We start from the raw sequence: 14,689 nt of genomic DNA on the forward strand, positions 1-14,689 counted from the left end.
AGAATCCATGGGCTTCCTTTACCCACTCGTTGAGAGTTGGCCTCTGAGGTGTTGACTCCTCTCCACTCCTCAATATGTCTGAATCCCCCTGTTCAGGGCAAAGTTTCTGGATGCTTTCACTTTCTGCTTTTGCCTTTGGTTTTCTAATTCATACCTGAGCGTATTTCCTAATTTCTGTGCTTTGTCTGCTGTTTCCAGACCTTGTGTTTGTACTCCCTGCTAATGTCAAAATTGGCTTCTTCAGTTTTAATTCTTTACACTCCCAGATATTGTATGGGAAAAAAAAAACAAAACCAAAAACCATCTATGATGTTGTGTTGGTGTTGTATACTTGCTTTGGCCATCCCACTCATTCAAGCTTGACTTTCTTAGAACCCAGTCCTGCTGTTCATATTTGCTTCCTTGCTGAAACTTTGGTCCTCTCCCAAACCTCTGCTTGGAAAACCGGATACTAGCCTAGTAAGGAAAGGTAAGGTGCTAAAGGGAAGATGTGTCTGTAAGAATGGTTAACCCTGGCTTGCAAGCTCTTAAGGGATACCTTGACGGGAAGCCAGCATTCAGGACTCATTATGGATAGAACTCACTCTGTGCCCATTAATGCTTACTCTTGGGCTTGCTTTTGTTTCTAGTACATCTCTAGGTTCCATGCCTCCAATTTTCTGCCTGTAACCTGTGTAAATTCTTAAATTTCTTTGACCTTTAGTTCCTGCAGCTATAAAATGAGAATACTAATAGATAATTATAGAACCACCTTAATTGGATTATTGTGTCTGGCATATTAGCTGCTAGTGTTAGAATCTTGAGTTTTCCAATGGACTCATTTCCCACCCAGCAATCAGAAAAGGTCCATAGTGGTTGTTCTCTGGGATTTCATCAAACTCAGGGCCAGAAAGGTGTGTGGCACCCAATATGCTGGCTTCTGCCCACCTTTTGTCTTTGTTCTTTGTCTTCTGACATAGAAATCCATAATAATAACTTTGACTTTGTCAGACAGTTAATAACACCATAAACTTTCTCATATATGTTTCTGACTATTTACATATATTGGCTCATATAATCTTTCTGGAAGCTAGATTTTTTTTATAAACTCTATTTTATAGCTTAAAACCAAAACCCAACTGAAAATTAAAACAAACAAAACAAAAAAATAACAGCAAAACCCAGAGGCTGTGAGTGATTACAAGCTAGCCTAAAGTTTTACATCCAAGAATTCCAATCAGGATTCCAGTTCAGGCTTTCAGTTTTTTTTTTGAGTATATTTATTTATTTTTGAGAGAGATAAAGGGAGGGGGAGAGAGAGAGAGAGAAAGAGAGAGAAAGCGCACAAGTGGGGAAGGTCAGAGAGAGAGGGAGAGAGAGAATCCAAAGTGGGCTCTGTGCTACTCACAGATCTCGCAAACCATGAGATTAGGACCTGAGCTGAAATCAAGAGTCAGTGCTTAACTGACTGAGCTACTCAGGTGCCCCCAGGTTTTCAGTTTTAAGCAATTCTTCAAATAGTATGCTTCTTCACTATTTTATCCTCTGGATATTTGGTCTATTGTCCTAAGACAAACAAAACAAAACAAAACAAAACCAAACCCCTCTGTTTAAATATTTTTAAAAACCTGATCATTTCTATTCTCCATTATTCTAAGCTTGGAAGCCAAGGGGAAAGTTTGGTAAATATATTACCTTGACTTGTTGCCCATTGTGGTGGCACCTTATTCCCTGTTGCCTCCATCTTGTGTTCTTGAAGGGATTTGCTATACTTTTGATTAATCTCTGAAAAGCCTAGAAAGATATCAGCATCTCTTAACCACTTTCTCCATCTTGGAAACATTTGTGGCAGCTAGGCCTTTCTCCACTAGTGGAGATCAAAATAAAACTACTTATAGAATGGAATGCTTGGGAACTTTTCTGTCTTTATTTTAACCTTGGTGACATTCCTGCTTGCTTTATTACCAGTTGGGTGTGAGGAAGTCAACCAAAAGAAATGACCAGATGTAAGAGATATAGTAATTGCTGAAATGTGCAAGTTTGGAGGCTTCTGCATTTGGACCAACTCAAACTTCTATTTAGCTTTTCATTTTCAGAAAAATTCCAAGGCATTTAAGTCCTGCTTTTCTTCCATTTTTTTTTATCCACTGTTCTATTTTTCAAGTATCAGGTGTTTATAGTTTCTATACTGAGTTCTAATGTAAAAAAAAAATCAGATGGAAACATGCATGTTCTTCATTCAGAAGTCCAAAAATTCTGAAATCTTTTTTAGAGTGTGCCCACTGTGACATAATAGTGAAAAGTTACATGTCAGTGTTGTTGGTGAATTATGACCAAGGTCATGGAAAACACATTGCTTTTTCTAGTGGTTGCATGATTATCAGGTCTCTGATGATAAATCTGCATCCACTGGAAATGCAGTTAACTTACCTTGGTGATTTTGATTTATTAGCCTTGCAGTGGACAAGGTTGCCCATTTGTTAGTGCTTGTTTTATATTTGAATAGCTTGGAAGCATATAAATTTGAGGCAAAGCTTAAATTTGTCTAGTATTTCATATGTTATAGAAAGCATCTGATCAGAGGACTTCAACTTTTGTTATTTTGATTGTGGTACTATTCAGTTTTTAATATAGTGAGCACATTTGATTTGCATTTTAGAGCATCTCTCTTTGTGATCAATGCTGGAGTTTCTAAGAACTGTCAGAACTATAACAAAAACATGAAAATTATAGATGAACAATCAACTTCTTTTGGAGGTTAAAAGTTAAATGTTTTAAAGGGAGGACATTGAAGAACTAGTGATTGGTAAAATGTATTCTACTTAAGCTTCTCTGTGAGCTTTTATTAAAAATTATACTTAATTTTAATTATACAGAGGAATCTTCTAGCATTGGTCTGGAAAGGCATAAAGAAGATTCTTGACTGAATGAAAGGATTAGTGACTAGAATGAGAACTTAATGATATAGTCTTTGAGTGCTGAAACGTAGAATACATTTCAGAGTTAAATTGACCATATAAGGAATTATATCCCAGCCTGAGTTCTCTTTTCTCCTTCCTTATTACAGGTTGAGGCATAGCATCTGAGGTTTTTATTGCAAGCTGAGGCCTAGCACCTAATAGGAGATTTTGAGTGTTAGTCCTTGTAGCTGGGTTTCTCAGCTTCCACAGAATAGTCATTTTGGGCAGGGTAATTGTGGGTGGCCAGGGGAGTTGTTCTGGGCATTGTAGTTATCTAGATGCTGGTGGCACTACACTCAGTTGTAATAACTGAAATTGTCTCCAGCCATTGCTAAATGTTCTCTCACCCTGGGGGTAAAAATCACCCTTGACTGAGGACCACTGATGGATGTTCATGCTGCAGGAGAGAAGAATGACCCATGAGAAGGTATCTGTCTCGAATCCATCAGTGTGTGTATGAAAATAAGATGCAAATCATAGTATTTAAATTATTTGCTATTAAGCGCAGTCAGGCTGAGCTAACTCTTATAAGTTTAAGCCAGTGAGAGATAATTTCAGTGTTATTTCAATATTCTAGATCTGGCAACTGTGCAACATTTGATAGTTTTGCGTTTGATGTTGCATTTGACTAGAACATTGAGAATGATCAAGTTTTTTGATGTAATTTAATACTTGACATTTATAAATACTGAAGTTTTAATCATCATGGATAATTGTAACTTTATACTTACGTGATAAATATTTTAAGAAATGAAAAATAAGAAATGTTCATCTTTCAGTCAACTTTTATTGCTTCTTCTAAATCTTACATGCTGGAAGTGGATTCTTCCTTTTGTGAGGTATTTTACTGTTTTCTCTGGTCAGATTTGGTATTCTCCACAAAGGAGGTTAGCCTGAATTCTTGCCTGGAATAGAAAGGCTCACCTTGTTATAAATAGTTCTGTAGTAACAGCCAATTATCATCTAGTAGATTACAAGGAAATATTCTGATTCTAGAATTCTTTGGGTGTCTAATGAAGGCAGACATATGTGAGAAGTAGGAAATAATCACAGGGTTGTCAGGGGTCTAGAAAACGATTTCAATTATTTATGACTTATTTGGAATTGGTTTTAAAAATTTTAAACAAAAATTTAAAGGTGGATAATTATAGATTAAAAAAAGAATAAAGGAAGAATACAGGGATTAGGTACTATCAAGCTGCTGAGCTCATTATAACTTTGGGGCAGTTAATTTGTTTCTAGAAGTTTCATTGGAGCTAAGGCAAGAGGTAAGTAGTTAAGCAGTATCGATTGGGTTAAGTAGTATTCATTATCTGTTTTTTTAAAAAAGCGTTGAAAAGCAGTTTTTTTTGTCACAAAGTTTGTCCAGAGAAACACGTTTTATTGTAGGATTTGACAAAATTATATTGATAAAGTTTTTTGTTTAAAGATGTTAAGATATATAGTCAACAATGTTTGCTGTTTTATAAGATGGAAACATGTCTGTTAGCTCTCAGTTTTGAGCCTTATAGGATGGAAAGCCTTCCTTTCTGTAGGCCTCAGAAGGAAGAATTCTAAGTGGAGGTTACTAATTTACCACATTGTGTGTAAAGACAATTAAGGCCTCGGGCCAGTGTCTGATTTTACATAGTATTGCAACTTCATGCTAACTCAATTATAAACTATATAATTGTAACTTTGTGAGTTGACTCACTTATTTGAGATACTTAATTTTTTTCACTTAAAAGTTGAATAATTTTGCCAAATTAAATACATTTAGTATTCAGTCCATAATGCTGAACTATTACAACTGTTGTCAACAGAGACCAACACTTCTTTGAGAAAAAATTATGCCAGTCTCAAAGAGTAGGACACTTCCATTGTTTTTGTTGCTTTCCTCCAAAAGTCAGTCCCATCACTAAACAATCCATGTTATTTAGATATAGATTTTTTGTGTACTCCGATGCAGACATACTTAATTTCTTGAAAGATGTGTATTGAATGGGGCATGAGAAAAATCTCAGATTTTAACTGTAATAATATGATTCAGATTTGAAAGTGGTAATATGTAGGCTCTATGTGAGCATTATACATTTATTTTTTTTTTACTATTGATAGTCTCTGTCCATTTGGTCAAATGCTAATGATAGACCAAAGACGTAGGTCAGAGAAATCATTCTCAGCTGTTCCTATGTGGGGTGGAACAGAGGTGAATAAGTGATTATTAGAATAACTAGTAACTATTCTGGACACCTGGTGGATATTTGTGATTTGTTATGAAAAAAGTTATCATGGAATTCTAAAACATACTAAAAATACTATGTTTATACTTTTGAAGTGATAAAGTGTAAAAACATTACCTTGTTCATCTTTAGTAATTACTCTGTAGACTTAAGACAATTAACTTGATATAGAAACTGGGTGGTTCTTTCCAAACAGGTTGTTAATACAATTCTAGTGATGAGATGATCATTTTCTAGAGCTGTTTCCAGTACAGCATAGCCAATTATATGTTTTCAAGGGGTAGAAGTTACAAGCTTCTAATATGATTTATGATATGGAAATATCAACATAAACTATTTTGGAGTGAAGTTCCTTGATCAGTATCTGATGGAAATTTGCTCTTCAGTATTTCCTCTTGGAATGTCTTGCAATTTTTAAACCCAATTCTCTGTATTTGAGAAGTTTGGGTAGTGTGTAAAGGTTTTATTCTGATGAGCATTAAAGAACCTAGGACCTAAGCTCTGTTTGATTTTCTATATCTTAAGCTTATCCAGAGAGTCTTCTGCTTATTTTTAGAAATGTGAAAGAATTCAGAAGACTCTTTTCAACTGCCTTCTCCAATTTAGGCAACTCCTTCATGAAGCCCTGGATCCCAGCATGTTCCTAATGAATTGCAGATTTCCAGTTCTGGGGAGGTTTGTAATGAAGCTTTGGGGTTCTAAATGGGTCAGAGCAGATTTCGTACTTGTCAGATTATGAGAAAATCCAACAAGCAATCTGTGCTAAAGACTCTGGAATAATAATTTTGCCACCTGCTGGTTTCTTTGTTTTTCTAGGGAGAGAAGAACATTACTGAGGACTAACCAATGAGAGTTCTTTAATGGTGTTCCTTATTGAGAGATGGATCAGTTTGCTCCAGCTCGGGATAGAGATGAATCAAATAAGATTCTAATACTTTAAGTGAAGAATGTTCTATATGGCTTAGATATTTGATGGTATTTGGATTTGTTTTCTTCACAAAATTAAACATGGAGAAACAGCACTAAAGGGCACCCAGCTCAATTCTTTCTCAAACTTCAGTCGTTCTGGTTGAAGAGATGAAAAATTCTTGAGTTACTTTATTGATGATTTTCTCTCCTCTGTTTTGTCTTCCTGGAAATCCTGCTTTATAGTTGTTGACTTCCTAGACTAGTCTCCTATCTTTTGTATCTTTCCTCTGTCTCTCTTCCTTTCTCTCTCTCTTTTTCACATCTTTTTATCCTTTTGATCCTGGGTGATTGCTTCAATTTTATCTCCTAACCCTTATACTGATTTTGAAATCCTGCTTTTTAGTTTCTAATAGTTCCTTTTATGGCTGTTCTTTGACTATTTCTTATTTGTGATATTTTAGTCTTTTGATCATGGATGAGATATTTTGACTTACTGCTCTGATTTTTTTAAAAAGTTTTTTTTTTCCCTCCCTGAATAGCCTCTGTGTCATACAAGTTGCTTCTTAAATAAGATGTTTGTTTTGGGCTGTGTTCCCTAAATGGGGGCTGAAAAGCTTTTTGGAAGCTCTAAGCATTTTAGCAACGTCAAATTTAAGCTTTACTGTGGGAGATAGGCCATTGATTGGGTTGATCAACCTCCCTAGAGAAATGCGTTCTAATCTCCTTTCTGGAGGAAGTTCTAGCTATCAGTCTTCTGGCACCAAAAAAAGAGGGTATGGGGGTGGAAGGAATATGTCTCAGCACCTTGTATCCTGTATGCACAGTTACTCAATCTCTTGTTTTCAGTAAGGTTCCCATGTCCTCAGTTGCTTGGGATTCCCCTGATTTAAAGACTTTCTGTTTTACTCTTTCTAGACCTCAGTGGGAGTGGTAGAGGGGGAAGTGGGCAGGGGTGAGGGTCATTACTCAGGAAAGTGAAATAGGGGAAGACACATAGATGTCTAACTACTTTTCAAATAGCCTTTATCAAATCCTACTGATTTTAGGTTTCCACCTGCCTACCCCACTTTATCCTCAGTTGTAGAGAAACTGGTACTAACATTTGCTGAACATTGTGGAGAATCTGTTGTGTAACTATTAGTTCTTGGCTTTTCTCACTGACCCCTTAAGATTGAACTTTCTTGGGTCTGGGTGTGTATCTGCTCTCTGCCTTCCAAAACTTAGCTGCTATTGTTTTCTCTCCTATTCTTCCCCTTCCTGTGGGTTCATGTCTTTAAAAAATAGGCCAAATTAGACATTTGTTAAATATGCTCTTTTGCCCTGGGGTACCCTATTCAAAATGTACCTCTGATGAGAAGTTTTCAGAAGGCAGATTTTAAATTAATGGTGCACATTTTGGTGTAGAAGGTTTACTTAGCCATGAAGTGGAATTTACTTTTAGAGCTAAAAGGAAAAAATATCAATTAAACTTTTCTTGTTTGGGGGATAGATATTGCAACTGTGTCTTTCTTGTATGGTAGTTTTCTATTCAACCAACCAAGTGAATTTTGAAAATTAAGGCAAAGTATAATGTTTTTATGCAGTGAAAAAGTTCACCAGGGGCTAAGTAGATATTTTAATGCAGGGAAAAAATTCACCAAAGAATAGGTATAGGTATAGCCTGACATTTCTGCAGAAGAGATCCTTGAGATGCTAATGCAGTTGACTCATAATAAGGGTCAAATTGTTGATTTTTACAACTGTTACAACAAAGTAAAATGCTAATGACTTTTGTCATGACCACAGAGGTCTGTGTGGTCATCTTGTTGTAGGGGAGGGCAAGATTTATAATTAGCTAGAGTGGAAGATCAGCTTCAGTTTACGTAGATGAAACTGGAGGCAAGAAGTAAACAGTTCCTTCTCTTTGTATTTTATACCAGGGTTAAAGCAGGAAAAAAAATACTGTTAAAGCAAAAAGGGCGTTGTAATTCTAACCTATTTTGTCAACAATAAAGACATGTTAGCAGTTTTATTATCAGTGTTATTCCAAAGTTTTTAGATGATACTTAGCTAAATTTTAAGAGGATACTCTATAAATAATATTTGGGAAATAGGGCTTTTTACCATCACTGAATGTATGTGTGTGTGTGTGTGTGTGTGTGTGTGTGTGTGTGTGTGTGTGTAGATGATCTAGAAGGTAGGATTGATGAGGTGAGAGGCTGAACTTTACCTTGAAGTTTGTAGAGGTTCCTCTGCTATTATATTCTCATTTGTGTCTCCATAATATGTGGTTATATCACATATTTCTGGTGCTCACTCTCATCCTCCAATTAAAAGTTTAAAAAACATGTGATTAAAAAGAGTACCTGTAGGGTCATTTCCACATGACAGAGGATTTGACTTTTGTCATAGTGATATTTGGTGTTTAAGGATGGCTCTTGGGATTTTGACTCCAAGTTAAAAGAAGCATTTATATTTCTCAGTTCACCCGGAGGAGTAATAAACCATACTTCAACTTCTGAAGTCTGTTTCAAAGTCAAATGTCTTCCCTTTGAGAGTACTTTGCTGCTCATTTATAAAACTGGAAAAGGGCATTTCAGTCAATGCTTTATTCTCCTGGTCAGGAACTGAGGCTGAGTTAGGTGGCCACCAACAGGGATAATTTAAGAGACCCTCGGAAGGCTCTTCTATCAAAACATATTTTCCTGGAATAAGCCTATATATTTCCCCCTAATTTTTTGAACTGTGTCAAGTTCTGTCTATTACTGATTCACTTAGATTACAGTCTCCTTTTTAAAAATAAAAATGTCCCAGGGAGGGTCAAGTAGTCTATTAATCAATCATTCAGAATCCAGTGTGGCTTAGTTTAATTAAGTTGCTTTTCTCTAGTTAATGGACATTTTGAGGCGGTCAGAAAGAGAGAAGAAGGAAGTAATTTTGTCCCTGTGGTTCTTCAGTGTAAGGCAAACCTTAACAGAGGGTACTGAGGTGGGCTCACTTGACATCTAAAGACCAACAAGAAGGTATGGTATGTCTGGGATTGGGAAGGTGAGCCCCAAGCCCTAGAAGATGAATGGAGAAAGAGAAATGGGAAAATGACAAACTTTGAACTTGGAAATATTGTAGGCGAGTTCATTTTCTATAATAAAGGACTTTTAGTTAATACTATTGCTTACTTTGGAGAAATGGCTTTGTATTTTTGCTTGGAATTTGTGTTATGCTTTGTGTTATGTATATTTTAATATTTTGGGAAAGAGAATATAGACCCTTACAAAGCTATTATCAGAAAGATGCCATAAAACATATATGGTGCTTATTCTGTCTTATTCATTAAATGTTTAATATTTAAGCAAACATGTTTAATTCAATTAAACATTATTCATTAAACATCCATTAACTAGAGGAAAGCAATTTAAATAAACTATTTTTATTTTAAACTTAAGGGAATAAAGAATCAGGGTTATGAGACTAATTATTGTCAAAAGCAAAGCAGAGATATCAGAATTATTCAGTAGGTCAATTCAGCAACTCTTTGATTGAAGGAAATAACTCAGAGATGTATTTTTTTCTTTGTGTTTTGCTATGTGGCAGGGACAATGCAATGTGGTTGTATCCTTGGTGGTTTGAAAAATATTTTAGTTTAAACTAAATTTCTTTTAGTTTAGTGTTTCTTTTTTCTTTTTTTTTTTTTTTTTTGTTTGCTCTAAATTGTCAAGCCTTTGAAATATAATCTATTTTAGGAATTATTGGGCTTGTTCGTATGGAATAGCATATGTGAGTAGAAAAGCAAGTGAATTTAGGCTTGCCTGGGTGGCTCAGTCTGTTAAGCACCTGACTTGGGCTCAGGCCACGATCTCACAGCTCCAGGCTCTGTGCTGACACAGAGCCTGGAGCCTGCTTCAGATTCTGTGTCTTCCTCTCTCTGCCCCTCCCCCACTTATACTCTGTCTCTCTCTTGCTCTGTCTCTGAAAAATAAACATAAAAAAAAAAAAAGAAAGCTGATTTATTTCCTTGGTTAGTCACACCAATGGGAAGCTGACAGCTATACTAGACTCCAGATACCACCTACCACTTTTGAGTTTTTATCTCAATTACAAATATATTACTATGAAGAAACCAATGATGTCATTCATAGCAGTTGGGCAAAATCAAATCTGAAAGGTCAGAAGCTAAAGCTGCATGTGTAATAGTAACTATAGTAGAAAGTGATGTTTAAAATAATTAAAGTGTTATCCATATATTCTTTATCACTTCTGAACTCTCAAGTGTAGTACTCTTTCTTCTGCATTGTGCAGTCTAGAAGTTAAGTTCATTGAAAGAATTTTTAAAATTCAAATATTGTATTTTTCAGTTTTAGAATTTCCCTTTAGTTCTTTTATAGAGTTTCCATTTATCTCCTGAATACCCCATTTTTCAATCATTGTATCTTGCTTGTGTTGGATATAGACAGTTTCTGACTTTTAATGGTTCGACTTACAGTTTCTTTTTAACTTTATGATGATGCAAAAGCCATATACATTCAGTGGAAACCATACTTTGGATTTTGAATTTTGATCTTTCCCTGAGCTAGCAATATGCAATATGATACTCTGTCATGATTCTGGGCAGTGATAACTCCAAGTCAGCCACATGATCACGAGGATAAACTTATCAATACACTTACAACCATTCCTTTTTTTAAAAAAAATGTTTATTTTGAGAAAGAGAGGAGGTTGAGAGAGAGAGCACACACATGAGTGGGTGAGGGGCAGAGAGAGAGAGGGAGAGAGAGAATCCCAAGCAGGTTTCACATTGTCAGTTCAGTCTGATGCAGGTCTTGATCTCATGAACCATGAGATCATGACCTGAGCCAAGATTGAGAGTCAGTCAACCCACTGTGTGGATTGAGTACCCACACAACCATTCTATTTCTTTCAGTATAGTATTCAATAAATTACATGAGATATCTGACACTTTATTATTATTATTATTATTATTATTATTATTTTAATGTTTATTATTTTGAAAAAATTTTTAATGTTTTTATTTATTTTTGAGACAGAGAGAGACAGAGCATGAGCAGGGGAGGAGCAGAGAGAGAGGGAGACACAGAATCTGAAGCAGGCTCCAGGCTCTGAGCTGTCAGCACAGAGCCCGAGCCGGGGCTCGAACTCACAAACTGCGAGATCATGACCTGAGCTGAGGTTGGACGCTCAGCCGACTGAGCCACCCAGGTGCCCCTTATTACTTATTTTTCAGAGAGGAAAAGAGAGAGAGAGAGAGAGAGAGAGAGAGAGAGCGCGAGCAGGAGAAGAGGCAGAGAGAGGAAGACACAGAATCTAAAGCAGGGTCCAGGCTCTGAGCTGTCAGCACAGAGCCTGACGCGGGGCTCGAACTCCTGGACTGTAAGATCATGACCTGAGCTGAGGTCGGACGCTCAGCCGACTGAGCCACCCAGGTGCCCCTTAGTACTTATTTTTCAGAGAGGAAAAGAGAGAGAGAGAGAGAGAGAGAGAGAGAGAGAGAGAGAGAGAGAGAGAGCAGGAGAAGAGGAAGAGAGAAGAAGACACAGAATCTAAGGCAGGCTCCAGGCTCCGAGCGGCCAGCACAGAGTATGACGTGGGGCTTGAACTCACACGCTGCGAGATCATGACCTGAGCCGAAGTTGGACGCTTAACCGACAGAGCCACCCAGGTGCCCCAGACACTTTATTATTAAATAGGCTTTGTGTTAGATGATTTTGCCCAACTATAGGCTAATTTAAGTGTTCTGAGCGTGTTTAAAGTAGGCTAGGCTGAGATACTGTATTTGGTAGGTTAGGTGTATTAAATGCATTATTGACTTAGGATATTTCCAGCATATATTGGGTTTATTGGGGTGTAACCCCATCAAGGAAAATGTGTATGTATTCTCTTGCTTGTGAATTTCTTGTCTCTTTGCAGGTTTTGTAATCATAAAAAAATTATATCTTGTATATTGTTTATTAAAGTACAATAAAATTTGAAATATCTACACATCTGTATTTCTATCTTACCATTTTATTATCTTTTTCTTTTTACTCCATGGTTTTCTTGACTTTATATTATAGTTCTTTCATTGAAATTTAATTTCAATAACTATGTTTTTTAAAACATTTTGAGTATAGTTGGCACACATACTATATTTCAGTAATTATATTTTTAATTTCCCTTAAAATCTTATTCTCGGGGCGCCTGGGTGGTTCAGTCGGTTAAGAGTCCGACTTCAGCACAGGTCATGATCTCGCAGTTTGTGAGTTCGAGCCCCGCATCGGGCTCTGTGTTGACAGCTCAGAGCCTAGAGCCTGCTTCAGATTCTGTGTCTCCCTCTCTTTCTGCCCCTCCCCTGCTCACACTCTGTCTCTCTCTGTCTTTCAAAAATAAATGAACGTTAAAAATAATTAAAAAAAATCTTATTCTCTAATTTACTCCTTTTTCCCCTCATAGAAACCTATTTTTATTATATGGATGCAATATTTCTTAGACTAGTCTTGTGCTATTTATTTTCTTCAAATGTCTGGTAGTGCATGGTTGATCATTTTTACTTGTTAATTGGGAAGTTTTATTAGCATAACTCGCTGGTGTAGCTTTCCTATGCCATTATATATTGCTATGTCCCCCTGAGTAAAAACTACGTATACTTGAGTAGGCATGTTGACTGATAGATAGATGTGTACTGTGTAACAGACAGTCTGATGCTTTCCTTTGGAGTGTAAGCCTTCCAAGGAAAAATATCTAAATTCTTTAGGGATAGGCTGCATTATGTGGTATTTCTGCCAGTTGTCTGAAAGTGAAAGTGGGAAGGACTTAGCCAGCTGTTCAGTAGTTAGCCCTTTAATACCCTCAGTATTGCTGTACAACCTATTTTTGCTTTCCATGCCTGCAGGTTGTGTTGTTAGAACCTTTCTGGGACCTCTCAGGCAAAATAGACCTGCCTTCTGTACAGCCGTCATCTGCTGTTCCATGTTTTGTCTTCATACATATTGTCACACCAATAATTCCATCTGTAACCTGTCTTCTCCAAATTCATTAAACTTTGTAGACGACTCAGAACTTACTGTCCATTCTGCTTTCCTTCCTAATTCACTTTTTGCTATCACATTCCCTTTTCTGCATTTGTAGATTCATTTCAGTCTTATTTGAAAGGGAGAAAGGTAAATGTGCTCAGCCTGCCATCCTGCCTCAGTAGTAACATACATTTTGAGCATAATGTTATTTAAATGCTTATGCCTTTTTTTTTTAAAGAATTTTAGGGGGAGTGAAACCAGGTTTAAGTATCTTCTGGTCCTCCTCTGCCCCCCCAACCTGTCCTTGATCCCTTATAAATTCTGTCGTGGACCGAATATTGGACAGATCCAGTAAATACTTCTTGAATGACTGAGTCTTAAAACTGAATGACCATAATGAAGTATTATAAAAAAATATATGAAAGTTTTATGGTGACAAATTTGTGTTCTGGTAAAAATAGAAAAACTAAAACCCATATATAATATTCACATTTAAAACATATATTTTAAAAAATGTTTATTTATTGATTTTGAGAGAGAGTGCCAGCAGGGGATGGGCAAAAAGAGAGAGAGGGGGAGAGAGAGAATCATAAGCAGGCTCTGTGCTGACAGAGTTTGATGTAGGGCTCAAACTCACAGACAGTGAGATCATGACTTGAGCTGAAATCAAGAATCATATGCTTAACTGACTGAGCCACCAAAGCACCCCAAAACAATATATGGTTAAAAAAAAAAATTTTTAATGTTTATTATTTTTGAGAGAGAGAGAGACAGAGAGCAAGTAGGGAAGGGGCAGAGAGAGAGGGAGACACAGAATCGGAAGCAGGCTCCAGGCTCTGAGCTGTCAGCACAGAGCCCGATGTGGGGCTCAAACTCAGACTGCGAGATCATGACCTGAGTTGTAATAGGCCGCCCAACTGACTGAGCCACCCAGCACCCCAAAACAATATATGTTTTAAATGATTTTTGCTTAAAGTTTTTATTTACTTATTTATTTTGAGAGAGACAGAGATAGTGCAAGGGGAGATGGGCAGAGAGAGAGGGAGAGAGAGAGAATTGCAACCAAGAGTCAGACGCTTAACCGACTGAGCCACAGAGGCACCCCTAAATGAGTTTTACTTAAAATAATCTTAAGGTTTGCTTGATTTTATAGATAGGAAGCAGGAGTGAATAGAGGGAGCAGGATAGAAGCTGGTGGAATTAGAGCAAAGAGGCATGAGAAGTAAAGTAAAAGAACTGATGATAGTCAATGGGGAAGAGGTGCCTAAAGGTAAAGAGTAAAAAAAGGAAAATATCTGGTCTCCTGCCTCCTGCTTCCTTTGGCATGGAAGAAACTTCAAGATAGGTCCTGAACACTTAAAACTCAAAACTACAACAGGAAAACAAATTTGAATTTCTGTAGATGATCTTGGGTATAAATACTGTGGATTCATGACCTGTCCTCAGTCAGAAGGTAGTTACCTACTTTTTATACCAGTGGAGCATTTATGTGAACTAGTTAGGACATCCTCACCTTTCTTAATACTTCCTAATTAGGCTGAAATTCCGTCAAGGGATTTGTGCTGACCTCATAAATAATGGATGTGAAATTTAATTTTCCAAAGTCACAGGTGCCCAGTCAAGGATACAGACAATT

The 14,689-nt window shown here is 36.8% G+C and overlaps 1 protein-coding gene across 6 annotated transcripts in view; it reads left to right on the plus strand.

Annotated features, from left to right (window-relative positions):
- Positions 1–3,851: 3,851 nt before the first annotated feature.
- IQCM (IQ motif containing M) overlaps positions 3,852–14,689 on the plus strand; it is a 648,904-nt gene continuing 638,066 nt past the window's right edge. For 2 of the 6 annotated variants that reach the window (XM_053216879.1, XM_053216883.1), the window contains exon 1: positions 3,859–4,207. The gene's annotated coding sequence lies outside the window, so the exon portion shown is untranslated. Of the gene's footprint in view, positions 4,208–14,689 lie in introns of all 6 variants that reach the window. The other 4 variants (XM_053216882.1, XM_053216881.1, XM_053216880.1 and 1 more) reach the window with 4 other exon arrangements.

This window comes from Acinonyx jubatus, chromosome B1 (genome assembly GCF_027475565.1).
Source record: "Acinonyx jubatus isolate Ajub_Pintada_27869175 chromosome B1, VMU_Ajub_asm_v1.0, whole genome shotgun sequence".
Classification (NCBI taxonomy): domain Eukaryota; kingdom Metazoa; phylum Chordata; class Mammalia; order Carnivora; family Felidae; genus Acinonyx; species Acinonyx jubatus.